Genomic DNA, 21,042 nt, shown 5'->3' on the forward strand with positions numbered 1-21,042 from the left:
GACAAAAGAAATGATAAAATTGAGGATGGGGTGACTGGACTGAGTCACACTATCCCCGCACCATGTGGATTGTAAGGCTCACATACTTTATATTATTTTGTATTTATACCCCTTAGTAGTGACTCATGCAGCAATAAAACCCTATGCTGACTGAAGCCCTCACTACCAACAGTCTCAGCATCATCCTGTCTAACCTGAGGCAAGTGTGACACAAGCCTCACACAGCAAGAGCTGAAAATATCAACCTCCAGCTCCAAAAATCAGTGGGACTTTATATCCTGAGCTAAATATGCTACAGTCTCTGAAGGGTCTCTTTCTGTTTCTTATCTGCATCTTACGGACACTTCCTGGGTGAGGTGGGGGGCAACACAGCTTTTTGTTTAGTGATTGAATTTGTTTTTATTTCCTGATTAAGCAATTTCCTATTTCCTCTACAAGCACAAGAGAGATTTTGAAATAGTCTCTAATGACAGGTAATTCTCAGTTCAACTGCTAGAAATTCAACAGCATTGAGAAGTTTCAGTTGATATGAGATACAGATTCATTTTGTCCCTCTAACACTCCTTTTGGACAGCAACCTAGACACAAAACAGATATAAAACACTGAAATTCAGACTCGGTATTATTCAGTACTTACATCATATAGGCATGAGTTATAGCACACAAAGTTGAATGGTCAGGCCCAGTGATACCATATTTTCTTTATCCAAGACTATAGTTTCACAGGACAATGGTTTGGATAAGAAAGCCAATGTGAATAGCTTTTGCTGGAGTTTTCCCCATGGGAGTCTCTGCTCGAGCTGCCGTGTCCCTCCTTGTTTGTGATCAGCACGATCAGACCCAATCGCACTGTCAGCTGGATCATTTTGACCACTTATCTTGGCCAAGCCAACACACTGAGAAATCACACTCAACCACAATCAGATGAAACAGAATAGTCTGTACTAGAAAAAGCAGTCAACATATGACTATCTACATCAAGACAGAGATATATTTTAGCAGGAAATGTCTAAGATGGACATAACATTAGCCCTCAGTGATGACTTTCACTAAATTGTGTGGTTATCCTGGCAGCCTAGAAACCATGGCATGGCCAGGATGATGTCTCCCTCATCATGACTTACATGGGTTGTGAGAATAGAGCACACTGAGGAAAATATTCCTATATCCTGGAGAAAAATCTAAGATAGATTAACTAGCCTCAATGGAAAATATTCAGTCATCCTTAACATCGCAATTCTTTTATTTAAGAGAAAGCAAATCTTGTGGCTTTAGCAGGGGGTTAAGAAATACTGGTTTGCTTTTTGAAGATTATTTTCTTTAGTTTTGCTTAGGGTATTTCTTTATATTTTCAGAAAGCCTAAACACTCAGCACCAAGAATTTCTACTGCTTATAGGGGATCCAGTTCATAGTCTCTCTGTGATTATTATGAGTTTTCATATCAGTGCCTCGGCATTCCCATTACATACCTATCCAATAAGCTTTAGATTTCTTCATTTTATCTGCCCCCCCCCCCAAACAAAAAAAAGGTAATATATGAGATTTTTTGCCAATGACTCAAACTTTTCCACTGGCAAGAAGAAAGCAGGACAATTTTGAGCACTCTAGCTCATAGTCTGTGTTTGTCATAGGTACATGGCACAAAAAGCACCGGTTATGCAGACACCTGGTCTCATACTGCCACAGCCTAGTGAGCAGAGGAGCCAGCTGCAGAACACCTGCCACCCAGCTGTAGCGCCGCACAGTATGGATGGGTATAGACACAATGTCTGTGCAGAAAGATCAGGTTCGATGTGGTCCCAGGGTAAGGTCTCACTCATTTATAAAGAGCTGAATAGAAACAGATCAATAAATCGGTAAGTACTAGCTGCACACAAATAAGCACTTTATAGCTTTCAAAGTTTTGTGCAGTTTTGCTGATCGTATGATTATGACATGAGTAAGATTAAATTATAGTATCTCTACTTGCCTGTTGGTGCTGAAATCCAACTGAAATTCTAATTTAACTAATATAGTGCAGGCATAGAAAAAAAAGTCACATGATTCTGTCAAGCTGGAATAGATGAATATTACAGTGCTCTGTGTGGCTCAGTGTCACAGCCTGTGGTACATTTACATGGGGCACAGCCTAGCAGGCCGTGAGGCCTGAGAAATTTGTGGTTTTATCTCAAAGGAAAAGTGATATTCACATTCAGTTCTTACTAATTTCTAGAGGTTTTCCTCCATGTTTTTAGTTCATGACGCTGCATTCAGTCGTACCAAAAAATTCTGTTAAAGCACAGATTTTTGTGGGAACACTGAGCGCTGCCTTCTGCACTGATGCATCAGTCTGATTCAGGGTGCAGTTCATTCCCCTCATCTGCCTTTTTGTGAAAGGCAGCGGAAGCCAATGTCACAAAAAATAGGAGAATGAGGCTTACAGGTGTTTGAGAAAGACATGGAAGAAGATCTTACAGCATTATATTAGAGGTGCCAAACTGCAGTCCTTGAGGTAAGGTCTTCTAGTCAAACGAAAAGCTTTTCCACTACAGCTGAGATGAACGGACACTAGTGGGAATAGCTGGCTGCATGGGGCTGTTAAATGGAAGACAGTAATGAAGGCTTTATATTCAATATGGAATAAGAACTAAACAAATAAATTGTTTGTCTTCGATCCATTTAGTAATATCTCTATATTAGAAGGTGGAAAGAGAAAAAAGCTTACCTTCGGACATGGAGCAGAAGCCATAAAGGTTTAAAAACCTATCAGTAATCAGATACTTCTCACAGATATGAGGTTCAAAAAGAGAAAAATTTCCATAGTCAAGAGCTGCCCATGGTCTTTGTCCATTCACAGATCCAGATCCCAGCAGACCATGCCATTTAGAAGAACAATAAATTCTTTTATTTCCCAGAAAGTGCTGAGATAGGACTATTTCCAAGACAGGAAACCTCTGACAAATTTGCAGTCTTTGTCAGGCATAAGGCAGTAACCTTGTATTACCTGTGGATTAAAGACTTTCTTTGAGAGAGAAACTTCCCCCTCTGATTTTAATTACTTGCATCATCCTATCTTATTTACTTACATCACAAAAAGTTCCATTCATAGCCAGCACACACAGGTAGTTGATGCCCCCCAAATGCTGCAGCATACATGGGCAGGAGGACAGAGGAAAAAATTAGCATTGTTCTCAGTTTGTAAGTGAAAACCTGAGATGGGAAAAAGGATGAAATACCTGCACCCACGGCAGAAGAGTTCTACTATAAAAATATCTCTTCAGTTTTCCACCACAATCATGCAGCTAAACTGCACACCTTATGCTGCCTTGTATTTGGACAAGGCTCAAATATTATCCGGGAATTGGAGTATGCAGTACTCTTCCAATCATCCTACCACACAGATTGCAGTTTAATTCAGCAGAATCCTCAGGATTTTTGAGGTTCCATTACCCATTTCAACTCTGACAACCTGATTTTAGCAGCTGTCTGTTGATGATTTCCCACATATTATCTTTACAGACGATTGCAGGTGCCTGCAATGAATACAGTGCGCACACACACGAATAAATAAAAATCTTGCGATCAGCAGCTGTTCATCCTGAATGCACATAGGAGAGTTCTAAGCAGACAGCCATATTCTATAATACGGAAGAGTTTCATTTGGCTTTAGTAAGACAGAGCTGTGTTTTAAAGTGAGGAAAGAGGGCTGGCCAGGGAAAGCTTCTCTGAAAAATATTCCCTTCAGAAAGGCAATTACTTGAGTAGGTCAAGTTTTTCATCAGGCTTTGAACCTGGCAATATTCTGGGAGACTTTTTAAGAATATTTCCCTTCAATCTACCAAAAACCTGTTCTTGCAATCAGCAGAGAAATCTACATTCCTGCTAGTTGGCACCAAATAAGAAGCACAGAGTTGTTGAAGCACAGAGTTATTTTCACTAGTGCTAGCAGGCTGAATTTCCCCAGCTCTCCCAAAACTCTCCCTGGCACTTCAGGGATGCCAGGGACTGGATTTATGCTGACTCCATGTAACTGGATGGATGGAAGAGGTCGCTTCCAATCTTTTAAAAATTATTATTTCAGACTTAAGTAAGAAATGAATGTAAAGGGCAAGTAAAGAGTGAACCAAGAGAAAACAGAATTTTCTTTACAGAAATATCACTGGTCACCTGTCTAGGTCAAAATGCTTGAAGTAAATAGTCAAGTATTAGGAAGGCAGACATATTCTTGCCACAGAGGGTTGGACACATTGACAAAAGTGCTTCACAGAATTATCCCATGTGAATAGAGTGCATTAAATGTGACATGCAAGCCTGTAAGCCACCCTCTAATTATTAGGTACAAGGAACTGACACTACATGTTTTTTACCTAATGTCTACAGATTGCTGATTTTCACACCTTCCACTGCAGTAGCTGATACTGACCTCCATCTAACTGATAAATGAGATAGTCCTTAGGTTCATTCTTCTGTGCAATTCCTATGCAAAGCAGAACATTATTTAGCAAAGGTAAGCTGGAATAAAAGCCAGCAAATAACAACTACAATCCAGGAAATGTTGAGATTTATTTACACCAGGAAAAAAAGTTTAAATTCAGCAGATACTATGGCTCATCATTCTTTTCATATAAAGATTTATTTTGTTTCTGGGTGGAAATCCACAGCTAAAAGTGTAAGTCAGAAATTTAAACCATGCCTCTTGTGACATTAAACTACTTCTCCCACTTGCCATTGTAGGATTGCATAGGAAGGAATTGTATAGTCCCAGGCAGGAGGTAGGGTTGATGGAGACGTTGTGTAGGAGATTAATGGGACCCTAGCTCATCTGACACTTCCTGTAACTGCTCATTCTGAAGGGTTTAAGTAAGGTAATACATTTGGATTACCTAATTTTGAAATCCACTTTAGTCAGTCACTAGTAACTATGCATGTCACAATTGTATTGGGCCTGTGACAACATAATCCTTAAGGCTAAGAAGTTACAGGAATTACCGTTGGTTGTCTAGCCAGCGGTAAACAGACAACTGGATGGGCTGAAGAATAGTGCAGAAAGCTTTAACCTTTGTTTAAAAAAGGAGCACCAACTGCAATAGGAAAAGGACTGACTGCCTGGGCAGTTTCTGAAAGACTTGCAAAAAGTTAAGAATGTCGTTGAGGAACATGCCTACAGAAGACCTACCAGAAAAGGCCTATGGACATTGTCACTTTCATATACCAGCTGATGTTGCGTCAGACCTCTACACCTATCTGTTGCTGAAAAGCTTCTCAGCATCTTCACAGGCATCAATGCACTGCATATTGTGGAAAGTCGGGAACTACAGGGAAACGGTGAATTTTCCAGCATTTGTTGTTGCGCCCCACACCAACCAGATGCTGTTTACAAGTGCAGTGCTGCAAATCCTGATAAAACACCAAGTAACATAGCAGTCTTCTCTGGCTGCAGTTAAACAGGCTCCCAGGAAGGTGCTTGGACAGTGAAAGCAAATGAATAGAAAAAGCAAATGGAAGTTTTGTTACAGAACAGAACCTTTTGCTTTCAAGTGCAAAAAGGAGTGCTGTAGCCCTTGTGAGAGCTTAAACCAGTGTATTTGTAGGGGGAACAGATAATGGTAATTTGTTCTTTTTTAATTCCCACAATCTTCACATAGAAAAACAAACAAATAACAAAAACTAATAATAATAATTAATAATAAAACAGAGTTCAAAACAAAGTTGCAATACCCAGGCAAATCACCCTCATGGATTAGCAGCCATCTTAGTTTATGTGACTAAACAAACGGTCTGTATTTCAGAAGTCAGGCTTTCAGGAGATGTTACTGTGTGCTTTTCAAAGTGTTAAGTGTGTCTGCTTCTTAAAACTAGTTATAATAGCCAACTGTCATCACTAACTAAGGAAACGCATTTACACCTGAACCAAGTGCTGCAGCCTTGAACACTTAGTAAGACAGCAAGCCCTGACCTCAATTAAAATGATGAAGAGCACCAGGTTACTCTATTCTCCATCCATACTTTTGTTGATTGCAGAAGATGCTGCTGAGTGCACAGCACTGTTATGAAGTCAGGACATTTATTTTTGGCTCATAAATATTAATTCAAGGCACTCAACCTCAAACATTTGAAAGTCTTGGTTCTTTTTTATTATTATTCATTACACGATATTTTAATTGGAAATAAATAATTACCAGAATATTAATTATGTTCAACTCTTTTGGAATTGTTATGAGTTTATCTGCACACAAAGAAGTACTGAGAGTGATGTCTGTATATTAAAACAGGCAAATGTCTCACTATATCGTATTAAGTATGTAAAATACATATTTTGCATACAGATGTCTGCTGGATTACATGAAGTATGTTTCTTTAGGACTAGAGCTGTAAGACTACCTGAGTTCTCCCCAGCTATAGCTTCTTTTTATGAAATCGAAGTAGGGCAGAGGCTCTAATTAGTTTCAAATGAGAATGAAAGTTCTGTCAGGCTTGACAAGAGCATTTTGAAGAAAGTTGATAAAATCTGAAGTTGACTGATAAAACAGTAACAACATATTGTTTCAGTGGCATCACCTGATTTTGAAGGATCAAATTATCCCTGTAAGAAAGCCAGATTTTGATAAAACCAAAGCAGAAAAACAACAAACTTGAACATCTTCTGGCAGGAAGTCCCTGCTGAAGCATCCTTCCAAGACCTGCAGTACTGGAAGAATTATCAATGCCTGGGATTGCTTCTCATGATACCCAAGGTTTGCCAAACCTATGGGCATAAAGAGTTGTCTAGTAATACTGATCCAAAACATCATCATGGGCACCATTTCAGGCTTTGTTTCTGGGTGCAAAGAAATGTAAAATATATATTAAAAAAATCTTTGTAGAATAGAGTTACCTTTCTCAATTCATTCATTCTGTAAAAACTTTGGTGTTCTTTATTTTTATTTTAAAAGCACGTGATTTGTAACATGTAAGTAGCAACAGCTTCAAGAAAAGGAACGAGCTATTCTCCTCTGTGACGAATTTTCCATCCCCTAGGAAATACCTTTTTCCTTCTGAAACTTGTTATTGAAGTTTTCCATATTCAATGGGCCAGGGTGTACAGCTGCTCAGTAGTTACGGCTGACATATCCTCCTGATATTCTCAAGTAGGCTCCTTCTGCTACTGTACCAAGTACTGGATCATTCATACAAAAGGAGCAGCCTCTGAAGGGACAACTGGGAGAAGGACACTGAGATCCCCTGTCCCAGATGATTAAGACCATCTCATGAGAGACAAAGAATCACTCCAAATCTTTGCAGTAAGACTAATGAAGATGCCTTGCAACTGTAGTGCAATACCCCCAGCTCTGCATCCCCCTACAGTAACATCAGCTCCTCTCCATGTCCTCAGCAGAACTGGGAGGTGTGTAGGTTTGCCACTTGGCTGCTGCCGCCATCAAGGTGAAGGATGAAAGTAAGGATGAAGCCAACATCCTGAGGGCTGCCCAGGGACCAGGTGTCAGGCAGGGCTGGCATGGAATCCAGAAATCTTTGACATTCCCAGCTTTTTACCAGATGCGATTGGAACTAATCAATGAATGGAGAACATTATGGACTGAAAGGCCAAGAGGAGGTGGAGAGATTTCTGAGACAGTGCGTGGGTAATTCTCGTTTCCTTAGAAAAGAGAGTGGGGAAAAAGAAAAAATCTTTATTTTTATTCTTTAATTCTTAACAAAAAGCCAGGCTTTTGGAAACTGGAAGAAACACTATGTCTGTAAAGATTTCTGAGCAAAACTTCATGCACTGATGTGCTAGCACAACTGCTCTGTTCCTTGACCTCATTTTCCTGCTGAAAATGTCATTTCTGGTAATGGGCTTACAAGTCTTAGTGCTGTCGAATTCTATATGTGGACACTTGCTTAGATTTCAAGAACATCCATTTCAGCAGGTCATTTGTGGTATGGTGAAGAAGCATGAAAAAAAAAACAACAAACAAACTATGCAGGCAGTGACTTAATCATATACTGACATACTTACTGAGGAGAGGCAACTACTGCTTTCATAACAAGTCATAAGACTCAATACAAGTAAAAACGTGGACAAAATTACAAAATTATATCCCCAGCCTCACTTCTAATTCCAAACTCTCCTCTGTTTTTACAATGAAAAAAAAGTAAGAACCCTACCAAGCCTGGAAGCAGGGCTGTACTGTAAGCACACGTGGAAAGAAAAAGCTGTTGGCCATGTTCCGAAATTCTTTCACAACTGTCATACAAGACTATAACTTTTTCAGTGAAATAATGATGCTAAAAAGTTTACTTTGGGCAAAGCTTTAAGAGTTGTTTTTTAGTACTGAAGTTTTAGATGAAGGATTCTGTTCTGGAGCAGCACACAGAGAAAGTACAGCTCAGAGCATCATTTTTGCTCCCACTCTGACATAAATGGGCGGCTTTGAGAGGTGCCAGATCCCTGGTTTGTTGTCACAGAGCTGCCAAAATGCTCAGTGCAGTTCATAGTGCCCAGAAGGGGATCCTGCAAGGAAACAGGCAGCAGTGGGGCAGAGCCAGGCTGGCAAAACCCTGAGTTTCAAGGTTTTCCTGCCACCCCATACCTGACCTACTGAGCTATCCAACTGTCCTCCCAGTTATGCACAAAACCTATGTCATTAGTGTGTTTTAATGAAACTTCATGCCACCTGGGTAAGTCACACACTTCCATCTACAAAGCCTTAGACACTCTATAACACACTGCATTTTTATCCCTGGAAGTCCTTGATCTCGCAATTACTCATCTGACCAGTGGCTCATCAGTCACAGAACCACAAACCAAACTGCTAAGCAGACCTCTGGACCAAGCTACATGGTAATGCAGAAATAGCCCAGGAGCTCTGGAGTCAGCCCTGTTGGTCACCACAAAGAGAGGTTTCAAACCCCATTGATCAGTCAAGTAGGAGTGAGGTGCAACACACGTGGGGTGGAACAGGGCTACTTTTATAGGTACTAAGGAAACCCAGAGATGGGTACGAAATAATTTACAGGTTGAGATTTAAGATTAAATGAAAAAAATCTACCCAAGTAAATAAAGGGAGATTTATCTATTACTATTTGGTGACTCAGAACCCAGTCCCAAATCTTAAAATTGAATCTTCACAGATAAAGTTAGTCTGGAAACATACAATCAAAATAATAATAATAATAATAATAAATTATTATTAAGTCCTAGCAAACTCTCAAGAGTGTAACAGTTTGGAAAGCTGTCCTCATTTCTGTGTTAGGAGTTCTTTGTCATTTGTCTAAACTAGTTAATAAGATTTCTTTAAAATACCTAAAACTAATTTTTAAATTAATGGGTACAAATAACTTTATGAAGCATTATACATTCATTAAAATATTAAATACAACTTCTCTTCAGATTACCAACTTATTAAAGTTCCCATTTGTGAATATTACTAAAAACGTATACGAAATCTCATTTTCTATTTGGTTTTAGAAGAACAGATTTAAACTCTCCAATTAGATAATCCTCGTGGATTTTTGTGAAGGAAAAAGAGAAGAGTCTCATAATACTTATTTTCAGATGAGGGAAAAGGTAAGCTATTTTATATGCAAATATAACTGATCTCATTTAATTGTTCCTGAGGGAAATGGAAGATCAGTATGCAAACCTCTTGCCAGCTGGTAGTGCCTTCAACCTCCTAATTTTTTCCTCTCAGAACATTACTTTATAACTGCGCCTTCCTAATGGAAGGGGCACAGTCCTGCAGGTTACTGTATTGAGCGTCTACATCCCCCAGAAGAATCAGCAGGTGACTGAGGGTGGTGGGACTCAGCCCTGGGAGCTGCTCACTGCCCTATTACAGAGAGAAATGCTTAAAGCCACAGACATCCAACAAAACAAAAGCACATTTCCCCAGAACAGTGCTACGAGTATTTATTAGCCTATCCTCAGGGAATATGTTTTAAAAAGGCATGCAGTGACCCCAATGATCATACTAACAAAGCTACATTAGACATCCTTTGCTTACGTTTCAGTTTCATACTGTTCCCAAAGCAAGTAGTAGAAATGCATAACTCACAGGCACAGTCAGGCACTCAGGAAAGACAAATAATCCATCACCAGGCAGCTTAAATTTTATCTCCACCTCTTACCTTGCAGGAAATCTCTATAGGGTATCTTGTAGGCAAAGGCATTTTAAAATTACATTGTTGTATCAACACAAAAGCCATACCATCAATTTACAGAGGCTGGCCTCAGACTAGCACAGGTGGGTTTAGGCTGCCTCAGAAAGACATTTTTTCTGTGCTTTCTCATCCAGTTGAACACCTCCATGAATCTTTCTCAGAGCAATAGCAAAGCATTCTTGTCTCTGCTTACTTAATTTGTCCACTTTACATTTTATATACAAACCTACATCTCCTCTAATTTAACTAAACACATCATGAAGTCCCAATACTTTACTAACCTCCAAAAAAGCAGATTTACTCTGTACTCCTACATAAACCTTAACTGCCTGTTTACAAAAGAGACTTTCAAGTCACATAGCATAGCCAAAGTCAGGAACGCCCACTCAGCATTTTGACCCATTCACCACAGTTATGCAGTTCACTTTTCATCACACACCTTTATATCAGCAGATGAGTAGAGAAACAGCAAATGTTTCTTTTCTCTTGAATTTGCTCTGTGACTGGTTGATCTCAGCACAGAGAGTTTAAGGAGCCTGTTACATGCACCACTGCTGTGGCTTTAACTATCTCTTCCTCTTCAGGTGCAAATTGTGCTTGTCTGAAGAGGCGATTTCAACTGCGTTCAGCTGCTCACATGCCCACCCCAGGCATATTCAGGCTCTCCTCTATCCCCAAGCACCCTTCAGCCACCACTTATGCTATGCTGTCTTGCAAGACAAGGGGGGTTCAAGTGTGTCTCAGCCTAACAAGTAATTCCAGGCTCAAGAAAATCCTGATGAGCACTTGGGGATGTAGTGAATTTAACACTAGATGAACCAAGGAGGTACACCAGCTCCAAGTCCATCCTTCAGTTGAGGGCGATCATTTTATAACCATTACAAAGTCTGCTACATCAGATCCACAACAGTTATCTGAAGCTCCTTCTTTATGACTTGAAGAGCATCACATTGCTGTTCTTATTCAAACCCAAAGAAGAACAGTACTCTATACATGGATCTATGGATTAAAGCATTTGTCAAAAAAAAACCATTATCATGTAGTAAAATGTGTTATTGAAAGAGAGACAGAAGTTGCTATTCAGCTGGAAGTGAGAGAAAGAAAACACCTGCACCTCTGTCTCAGGCTTTGCCACTTGTTTTCAAGACTGATTTTTATATAGATTTCCAGCTTTTCCATCTATGTGCAGAAAGTCTAGAAATTGGTGGAGATTTTAAACAGACTTGAAAGTTCCCATGAATCCTGGGAATTGAATGAGCACACAAGAAGTACTGATGTAATGAAGTGGTGGAAATTGTATTAGGTAATTTTCAGCTAAACAGATTGAGAAAGAAAATTGCAACAATTAAGTAGTTAAAACTGAAAGAAAGAGTTGAACATTATAGCTAAGAAAATACTTGTGCATAACATCATCTTTCTGCTTGAAGCCTCTTTCTTGACTCCTTGGCTTCCTTCTAAGATAGTAGCTGTCAGGACATCATTGTTTGAAGAAAGTACTTGCTAATCAGACAGTAATTATAACCTACTTATATTCTAGAGCTGTCCAGTTTAATGTGCCAGGTTAAATTTAATTTGAATTCCTTCTGCTAACTTATAACAAGTTCGTCAAAGTGGCTTTGTATATGTTTTTATTTTGCCGCAGCATTGCCAGTCCATCGGCCCAGCTTAGTAAAAACAAAACTGAAGGGAGAAAAAATAATTAAATCTAAAAACCTACATGCCCCAGTTATTGACCTGAGGCAGAAAATCTTGAAATTGACATGTCAACATGCTCTGAAAACTGATAATCACACAGACCAAATCATATAGTTTTGTGATGTTTATAGGATTGAATTGTCACTAGGGTTAAATGTTATTTTCTGTAAAAAGCTTGAGATGTCAATAAGACATTTATCAACTCAATAGATACAGATTTTTCTAAATTTCTTTCAGAAATATCTTGTAATAAAATACTACAAGTCTTGCAACTAAGGCTATGCACTTCAGTATTGCTAGATCAAAATCAAATGAAGTTCCTGCTAGTCTAAGCCCTCTACGTTTAAAAAGATATTTTATTCTAACAGTACCAGAGTGGTCAGTGGATATTGTTGTATATTTCACTATGAGCAATTGAAATGTGATTCTGTATTTTGTTTTCATATTGATTCAGTTTTTAGCAACTGCAAGGTTGTTTTCACTATTTGGCTGTACTTCCTTTACTGTACTCATTCAGCTACTTGGGTTTCCCACAGCTTCTGGGTCATCAAAGCTGTGGCAGGAGTGCAACCAGTGGTACTTTTGCCCAGCAAATGAAAGAGCTGTACAAACAGTATGGTAGCCTCCACAGTCCATGTAGGAGCATCACGAGTTGGGGCTGGAAATAAAGTCACAACATATGTCGAACATTCATCCGGAAGACAGGGCCAAAATAAAAGTGAACTAAAGACAGATACACCTACAACATAGCTCAGGTCAGACTGAGGTTTGAGCTTAAATAAGGATTCTGGGCCCATGGACAAAGGTTGAGGACCGGTCCCAAGGCAGGCCAGTCAGGGATGTTAAGGCCTGTTCATGCTCTTAAGGCCCAGGCAGTTGGAAAGCAAAGGATGAGAAGGGAGGCTGGCTGTGGAGTTCAGGGATTTACTGAAGAGTAAAAGTGGTAGGATGGTAAATCTAGGAAAAAAAAAAAGTCATATCATGGGGAGGTACCAAATAAGAAGCTAAGAGTGGAACCCAGACAGGTGAAATGCCAAACTCCATGGAAGAAGAAGAAAGAAGAGATAGTACACTGTAAATCAAAAAAAAAAAAAAAAAAAAAAAAAAAAAAACAGAACATAGTTTAAAAAGCAAATGAGGTTTGGGGGGAAGTAGGATGAATGGTGCAATGCAGAGGTAAACCTGAAATACCCCACAGAAGCTCAGACAGTCAGGGCTGTGAAACTGTGCTCTCTGCCCAAGTTTAAAGGTTTCTCACCTCTTCTGTGTTGTTGTTGGAAGTCTAGTAGTAAGTCATATTCCATCTCTAGTGATGGTCTCCAGGTAAACCAGCAAGTCACTGCTCTCAGGTGACAGTGAGCAGTGTAATAACAGCATAGGCTTTTTGATGACCCAGCTGAAAGTTAACATCACATTTCTATATTTTAATTTCTGTTTTGAATTAGAACAAACAATGCCCTCTATTTAGAACAAACAATTCAAAAATTCAATGCCTATGAAATTCCAAAATTTAAGTAGCTGTTCCACTTATTCTGGTTCTCTTCAACCCATGAGTTCCTGCTTTTTGATGAAGCATAAAATCATGACACAAAACATCTTTTTCTCCAAATTGTCTCCAATTAAGCACACAAATGAGCCTTTTCTGCTAACTCCTCTGTATTGTTCTGCTCATTTGTTAGACAATGGAAGTTCTATGGAGAAAAATACAAGAGTAAAGTTACACTTTTAACCAAAATGCAACTGAAAGAATGCCAGGAGAATGAATTTGTCCACTGCAGTAGCTTTCATATATATTCTGAACAAGTTAGTTACAAGTGTTTGCCTTAAGTTCGCCTTTACATTTTCTGCCTAAACTTCCTCTCTATAAAATGGGAAATAAGAGGATGATCCTATTCCAGGAGATGTACAAGTAAATAATGGTTTTCCAAACTGATTCTTTCACTTCACAATGCAGAGTCATTAATAATGAGGAAAAATTGAGGATTACTGAACGAGTACAACCCATCTTCTTCCTGGATTCAAGCGGGAAGCTAAGGAAGGAGCATCTTTAAGCATTGTATGTGGCTAAAGAGCATAAAAGAAAGCTTATTCATTCACACCTGAATTGAGATTGCACAGGCAATTTTATTTCCAGCATTTCCTACTCCTGTGTGATTCCACTATCTACATAATGCTCTTTTGACCATTTCTTTTCATCTATGATGTTACAGTTACTGTGGTCTTGTACATACTTGCAGCAGGATAAATGTAAGTCCAGCTGGGGATGGCGAGCCCTTCCAGTATGCTTACTGAAGTTAAAAAGATGACTTATGTGAATAAAAGTTTTATGAACAAGGGAGTATGTTATTTAGACCTCTCATTACGTAACCGTTATCCTCTACAACTTATACTTTTAGAAATGTAGCTAACTGTGGGACGCTTATAGAGTATATTGCTGTTTCTAAGAACATTAAGAATTTTTAGAATATGTAAATAGAGTATGAATTCAACAAACCTGCTCATTTTAAAAGTCCCAGTAAGAAATATAGGTCGGCAAGACTGAGGACTAAATTTTACTTTTGTCTCTACAAAGACCTCCCATTGACTTCTGACAAGTCTGAGTAGTCTGTCAAATTAACATACACTTCCTATGTAGACTTCATTAATCTACACAGAGTATGTCATGCATCAATATTAAAAGTACCTTAACAAGGACAGAGAGTAGAGACTAAGGGGGAATACTGTGCAGCAGGTCAACATCAATAAATGATTATGGTATGGAGCAGACCATTTATACAGTGAGACTGTTCCTAAACCCATCAATTTAGGTGCTAAGAATGAAATGTAATTTCTATATTACTTATCCTTATCTCTCCTTGGTTTAATTTTACTTTCCTTCCTCCATCTGTTTTCCTCTGCTCTCTTAGTTGTCATTTCTTGCTGGAAACTCATATTTGCAGGTGATTCAGCTCTTGTCATTTCCCCCTCTCTTTGTTCCTCCTTTTTCTCCTTCTTTTGCAGCACTTTTCAGCTTTTCTTTTTTTTTTTTTTTTCCCCTTTCTTTTCTGGCTTCTTCCCACCCATCTGTATTTTCCCATCTCATAATCAATTTCCACTAAAATAACCACTTTACTCTCATACAATGCAGAAAATATAATTTAATTTCTTAAACACCTGATTGATTTCAAACTTCTGGTCTAGCTTTGTAGGTTGTCATAAATCAGCAAAATCTTTTGATCATGTTGGAATTGTCTAAGTTGAGATTTTTTTTTTTCAGGATCTGGTCCAGAAAGGGAAAAAAAATAGACTTTAATACAAATTCAGCGTTGTTTAGCCAATAATGTTCTTGTCTGAACATCTGCAGAAGGAAAAGATTTTTCTCTTAGCATAGTGAGTACACATACAAATGTTAATGTTCTATTTCCATGTGTCCTGGAATGGAAAAGTAACATGATAAACTTTGCATCAAAACTGATTTGTGTATAGAAAGAGTCATTGTGAATCTGCAAAGATTTAAAAAGGGGAGAGGAAAATGGCAGCAGGTTAGAGACATCCCTGTACACCTACCTGCACGTTAATTCATCACTCTGAATTAAGAGCAACTCCTTTATTTCTAAGTGCTATCATCAGAAGGGAACGAAAAAATAACCCCATGGCTATTTGTGCATTTTCTTCTCAGTAATTGTCTTAAAACCTTCACAAGGTCAAACCTGGGACTCCTGAACCAAAATGATAAAGGTACTACCCATTACCTAATGTGGCAGGCAAGAGTGTGCTTAATGCTTTGCTGGATTGGAAGTAGTTGAGATTTAAAAAAAAAAAAAAAAAAGAAATGTGGGAGGGGGAGGAAAGTAAGGCTTCTGAGGACAGGGTGCTGTTAATCATTCCCTTTATTCTTTATTATTATTATGAGGTTGTCTCCCATCCAAATGGGGAAGTCTGAGGGCTGGCTCTCCTATTAAACCAGCAACAAAACTGCCCAAAAAATAACACATCAAATATATATATATATATATGTATGTATGTATTTCAACATTTTTCTCAGCATTTTTACTTCTGGAACAAAGGAAAATTGATTAGCCAGTTTTGAGTTCACAGAGTGTAAATATATATTTATAGCATATCTATCCTCCAAAATATATTCTGAACAGTTTCAACTCTCATCAAACTACTGCAGTGAACTATAATACTACTGAGTGTGTATGTGGGAGGAAAGGTATTCTTGCAGATGTAGTTTCTTAGAAGATATTGGATGTGTTCTATGACTTAATACAAAACTCTTCCACAGTAACATATAATTACTTAAATGTAAACAGTAAACTTTCATTTTCAGTTGATGTTACCAAAGTCATAATAAACTTCTATTTCTACAGATGTTGCTTGATGAGATCCCCTTTAAATATAGCTTTATGTATTTCCCATTTCTATGCAAAATGAATTTTACTGATACGGCTGATGTACAAGCAGAACTTCAAAAAGCAGGCAGACATTTAAGCAGAATGATTAAAAAAATTGCAAGCTATAAATGACTTTTTCAAGTAACTTAGTAACCAGTTTTCATGGCATAAGTTGTGGTCAGCAGTAGGTTTTAGATTTATCTTTGAAGTTACCCCAGCTGTTTTCTTGAGATTTTTGTCTCTTAGTGGAATGAAAATGTGGGCAATATTTCAACATTGGAAACCAGAAAATGCATCACGGATGGGCTACAGCTTAAAATCAAAAAGACATACTGTTGGATTTGATCTCTGTCCACTGAAAACCTGCACATGTCCACACTAGTTGTTAAGGTTTGGGGCTTAATTCGAGTAAGGAAAAAATTGTCAATTAGAACGGAAGTCAGTTAACTGTAGAGTGATTTATAAAACAACAGTTTGTCTCTAAGGAGGCAAAAAAATGAATGACACAAATGCTTGGAGTGTATACATTTACCATGAAAGCAAATACGAAGCTACAGAAGAGTGCAAATATTATACCACATTCATAGCCAGGGCCATCTTTTCATGTATCAGTGTCGATATGGAGACAAGCGATTGCTAGAACTGCATACTGCAAAAAATCCTTCTCTGTCAAACCTCAGTCAGGGTATAAGCAAATTAAAACCAGCAAACTAGATGGAGCACTGGTCTGATCCAGCATGTTAGTATTTATTCATTGTAAGGAATATGTGATAACTTTTTTGATGATTATTTCTTTTGCTCTGTTTACTCATTATAGACTTTAATCCATGAGGCACTATTTGACTTGGAGAGTGATACCTTTGTGAAATCCACGTTTTATCCAGAAGTTGAAGAAAATCTTATAGAAAGAGACAATTATAAAGATATAGGGTGAAGGAGTAACAAATTCTTAGGTGAGATTCTTCAAAGCTTAACCACTCTCCTGATTAAAAATGCATATATTATTTCTCATTTAAATGTATTTAGCTTCAGCAAGATCTGGCTGTCAGATACTGTTACACTTTTTCTTCTAAAATAGAAAGACTTATTGTATCAGAAATCATTTTCTCTCTGGGTAATTCTAGGTTGTGGTCATATTAACCTTCCCTTTGCTAAACTCAGTTTCTTGTAGCTCTCACTACAAGGCAGATGTGACTTGCTCCTCCAACAGTGGTACAGAGCTATCCTGGAATACTTACAAACAGTTTTACAAATGACAAGGTATTTGATTTTTTTTTCTTTTAGAGGTTTTCTTTTCCTCCTGCCACCAGACACATGTCCAATTTCTGTATATTAGTTGCCCAGGCAACCTCAGTTGCCTGTGGCCTGGATGCAGTGGTAGGTTTTCAGTTTACCACCACAGGAGAGGCTGATATGAAAGACGGAGGAACTGGTAATGAGCTGAAGCAGATTAGGAAAGCCCAATTAGGTGACTGACTGACTGCAGTAATGGGAGTTTTATTTAAAGGTTAACAGTGCGAATAAATTCATTTATGCAGATCATTTTAAAAAATAAAATAAAATCCTATGACTTGCAGGAAATTGGATTGGACTTGATGATTTTAGTGGTCTTTTCCAGCCTAAATGTTTCTATGATTCTAAATAGAAGGGGAGATTCTACATCAGTGCATTTCTAAACTGAAGTGCAGTAGGCAAATGCAATAAAAAGATATGAGTGACATTTGCCAAGCATGTTACTTAAACTGAAGCTGATATAGCTCATGCTTCATTATGTATGCATGTCTTTGCATTTTGAAAGCAGAGCAGAAACTACACACACCCCACCCTCCCGTCCCCCACCCCCTGGCAAAATAAGAGCATTTAAGATGTCCTGAAAGTGCATTACATTGAGACTTGGCTTTTAAATGGAAAATCATTAACTATCTTTACCAAAACCACTTCAGGTAAATAGCACGGATTGATTTGCTATTCAGAACTTCTGAACTTCTGTTTCTCTTAAATGATCAGCAGAGGTCTTGTTCTACAGCTGCAGACATTCGCTTGCTTGTGAAAAAGAAACCAGTCAGGACCAGACACTTGCTCCAAGAAAGGGAAAGTTTTAACATTTCAAACACCCTAAAAGGATCTTCTCAACCTAAAACTCACTTCTAATGAGTACTTCAATGCTTCTTAAGCAGAAAGCTTTCTTTTGGTCCAACAAAATGTTGAATTGCATGCAAACAGCCCATAGATGAGACTCAGCCTTGGATCCAGTGGGGATTCAATCCGTTTGAACCAGGCTGTCTCTGTCTTCAGGGCAGTGGCAGTCTCTGTGAGCTTCTAGGTGTTGCAGTCTGTTGGTGCACAGGATGAGCGTAGTCTTTGAATTATAAGTTTCAAAAGCATGTAAGCTTTTGAAAGCTTTTGACATTTGTACCTACTGCTCATTGATGTGGGCACAGTACTTCAAAGAACTCTTGGCTTATTGATCATCTTTGTTTGGTAGCACAACACATTACTTCTAATATGTCAATCTAGAAAAACAATAAATCTCAAAAAAAGTTAAGTTAAAGTCACTTAAAAATCTTTCAAAATACAATGCAAGAGAAAACATTCACATTCTTGAAAGAAAGGTCATTATTTATATAATGTTAAGAGAATGTTACCATCACTCAAAATAAAGCTGATAGAAAGGGAATCCAACTGTGTATGTGCTGCACCACTGCTGACTCTGATACCACTTGAACCCACGCAGTCCTCCTACTGAAAGCTTGGTTTTCTCCATACAAATGAAGGCTATTTCCAGTTTTCTCGAAAGACTCAGCTTTTGACAGTATGAGCTCAGAGACCCAGGAAGTTTTGAGGGATAAAACATGAGGAAGACTCCAGGTAAGGTTCTGGAAAATGAGAGCCTTCATACAGCTGGGTATTTATTTAGAGCTGAATCTCTAAAATGGCAGACAAGCAATGCTCTGTAATTATTCACTGGTTTCAGGAAATGTTACTGTATGGCTACAGCTACCACTGCCAAATCATACTGTGCTAAGGACTCGTGTTGCAATGAATGCCACAGACCATACTGATAGAGGCACAGGCCTCTTCTGATAGAGGGAATTTTCAAGTGGAAAGGAAGGAGATGGAGACTGACACAGGGCAAGTAAAAACTGCAGATGTTAAAAATAAGCCATGGAAGATTGTTATAGATATTGTTGTAGTATTGCCAGCCTTAAATGTACATTAACTAGGAGAAATTGAGATGAAAAATAACCTTCCTCCTAAGCAACGTTATACCACCAAAATAACGAGGAAAAAAATGAAGACAAAACAGCAGTGGGAGCAAAATGCAGCAAAAGGGAGCTTTCAGTGAATAGTCTCATTCCAGACAGCCCAGGCTTAGAGCACAGAGAGTTTCAGGCTGCCTTCAAGGAGAGGGAGAAGGTGCTGTGGTGCCTGAGGCTGGCTGAGGGACTGCTCCTGACAGACCCCTCCTCTGCACTCCCAATTTCCCTTGGAGCGTCCCTGTATGTCCTCCACAGTCTCAGTGCTCAGCAAACCTCCCAGTGTGACTTGCCTCCAAAGAACAGAAATGAGGGACACCAAGGATATCCTCAAAGGTTAACCTCTGCCTGGAAGGACAGTTCAGGCTCTGGTTGCAGCTAAAAGCCTGAACATCTCTTCACCAGGTACCCGAACTGCAAGTGCTCCGAATTGCTCCCCCTCTACAGGTAATTGTTCGTTCTTTTCAAGACCATTGTAGTGGGTTTACATGGCAAGGTTTTGGTAGCAGGGGGCCATAGGGGTGGCTTCTGTGAGAAGGATCTAGAAGCTGCCCCATGTTTGGTAAGGGCCCCACTGCTGACCAGAGCTGAGCCAATAAGTGATGTTGTTTTGTACCTCTGAGAGCATATTTAAGACGGGAAAAAAACGCTGCACCACACAGCAGCTGGGAGAGTGAGAGGAGTGAGGAACAGCCTTGCAGGCGCCAAGGTCAGTGAAGAAGGAGGGGGAGAGGTGCTCCAGGCATCAGAGCAGAAGTCCCCTGCGGCCTGTTGTGGTGAGGATGATGGTGAAGCAGGCAGACCCCCTGCAGCCCATGGAGTACCACGGTGGAGCAGGGTTCCACCCTGCAGCCTGTGGAGGAGACCACGGTGGAGCAGGTGGACCTGCACCGACGGAGACTGCGGCCTGTGGAAGACCCCTGCCGGAGCAGATTCAGGGCCGGACCTGTAGCCCATGGAGAGGAGACCACGCAGCAGCAGGTGACCTGGCAGGAACTGCTGCCCGTGGGGGATCCAGGTTGGAGCAGTTCTCTCCTGAGGGATGGACCCCGTGGTACGGACCCATATCTGGAGAGGTTCTTGAAGAGCTGCTGCCTGTGGGCAGCCCACGCCGGATCAGTTCAGCAAGGACTGCATCCCGTGGGAGGGTCCCCACAGCACAGGGGACGAGAGTGACCGAGAAGGAGCGGCGGCGAAGAAGCGCTATAGACTGACCATAACCCCTGTTCCCCTGCACCGCTCTGGGGGAGGAGGTGGAAGAGAGTGGATGGGGGGTAAGGTGCTTTTGGTTTCTTTACTTTGTTTCTTGCTTCTCTAGCTTGTTCGTAATTAGCAATAAATCTTACTATCTCCCTATGCTGAGTCTGTTTTGCCCGTCACATTAATTACTGCGCGATCTCTTCAGCCTTATCTCAACCCTTGAGCCCTTTTCATAGTATTTTCTCCCCCTTCCTCTTTCAGGAGGGGGAGTGAGAGAGCAGTTGTGGTGGAGCTCGGCCGCCCACCCGAGTAAAACCACCACAACCATGAAGGCAGATGTTTCTGTCCAAAGAACCCTGCACGCACAGCTATGCAGCCACTCCAGGATTAT

This window comes from Anser cygnoides, chromosome 4 (assembly GCF_040182565.1).
Source record: "Anser cygnoides isolate HZ-2024a breed goose chromosome 4, Taihu_goose_T2T_genome, whole genome shotgun sequence".
Taxonomy (NCBI): Eukaryota; Metazoa; Chordata; class Aves; order Anseriformes; family Anatidae; genus Anser; species Anser cygnoides.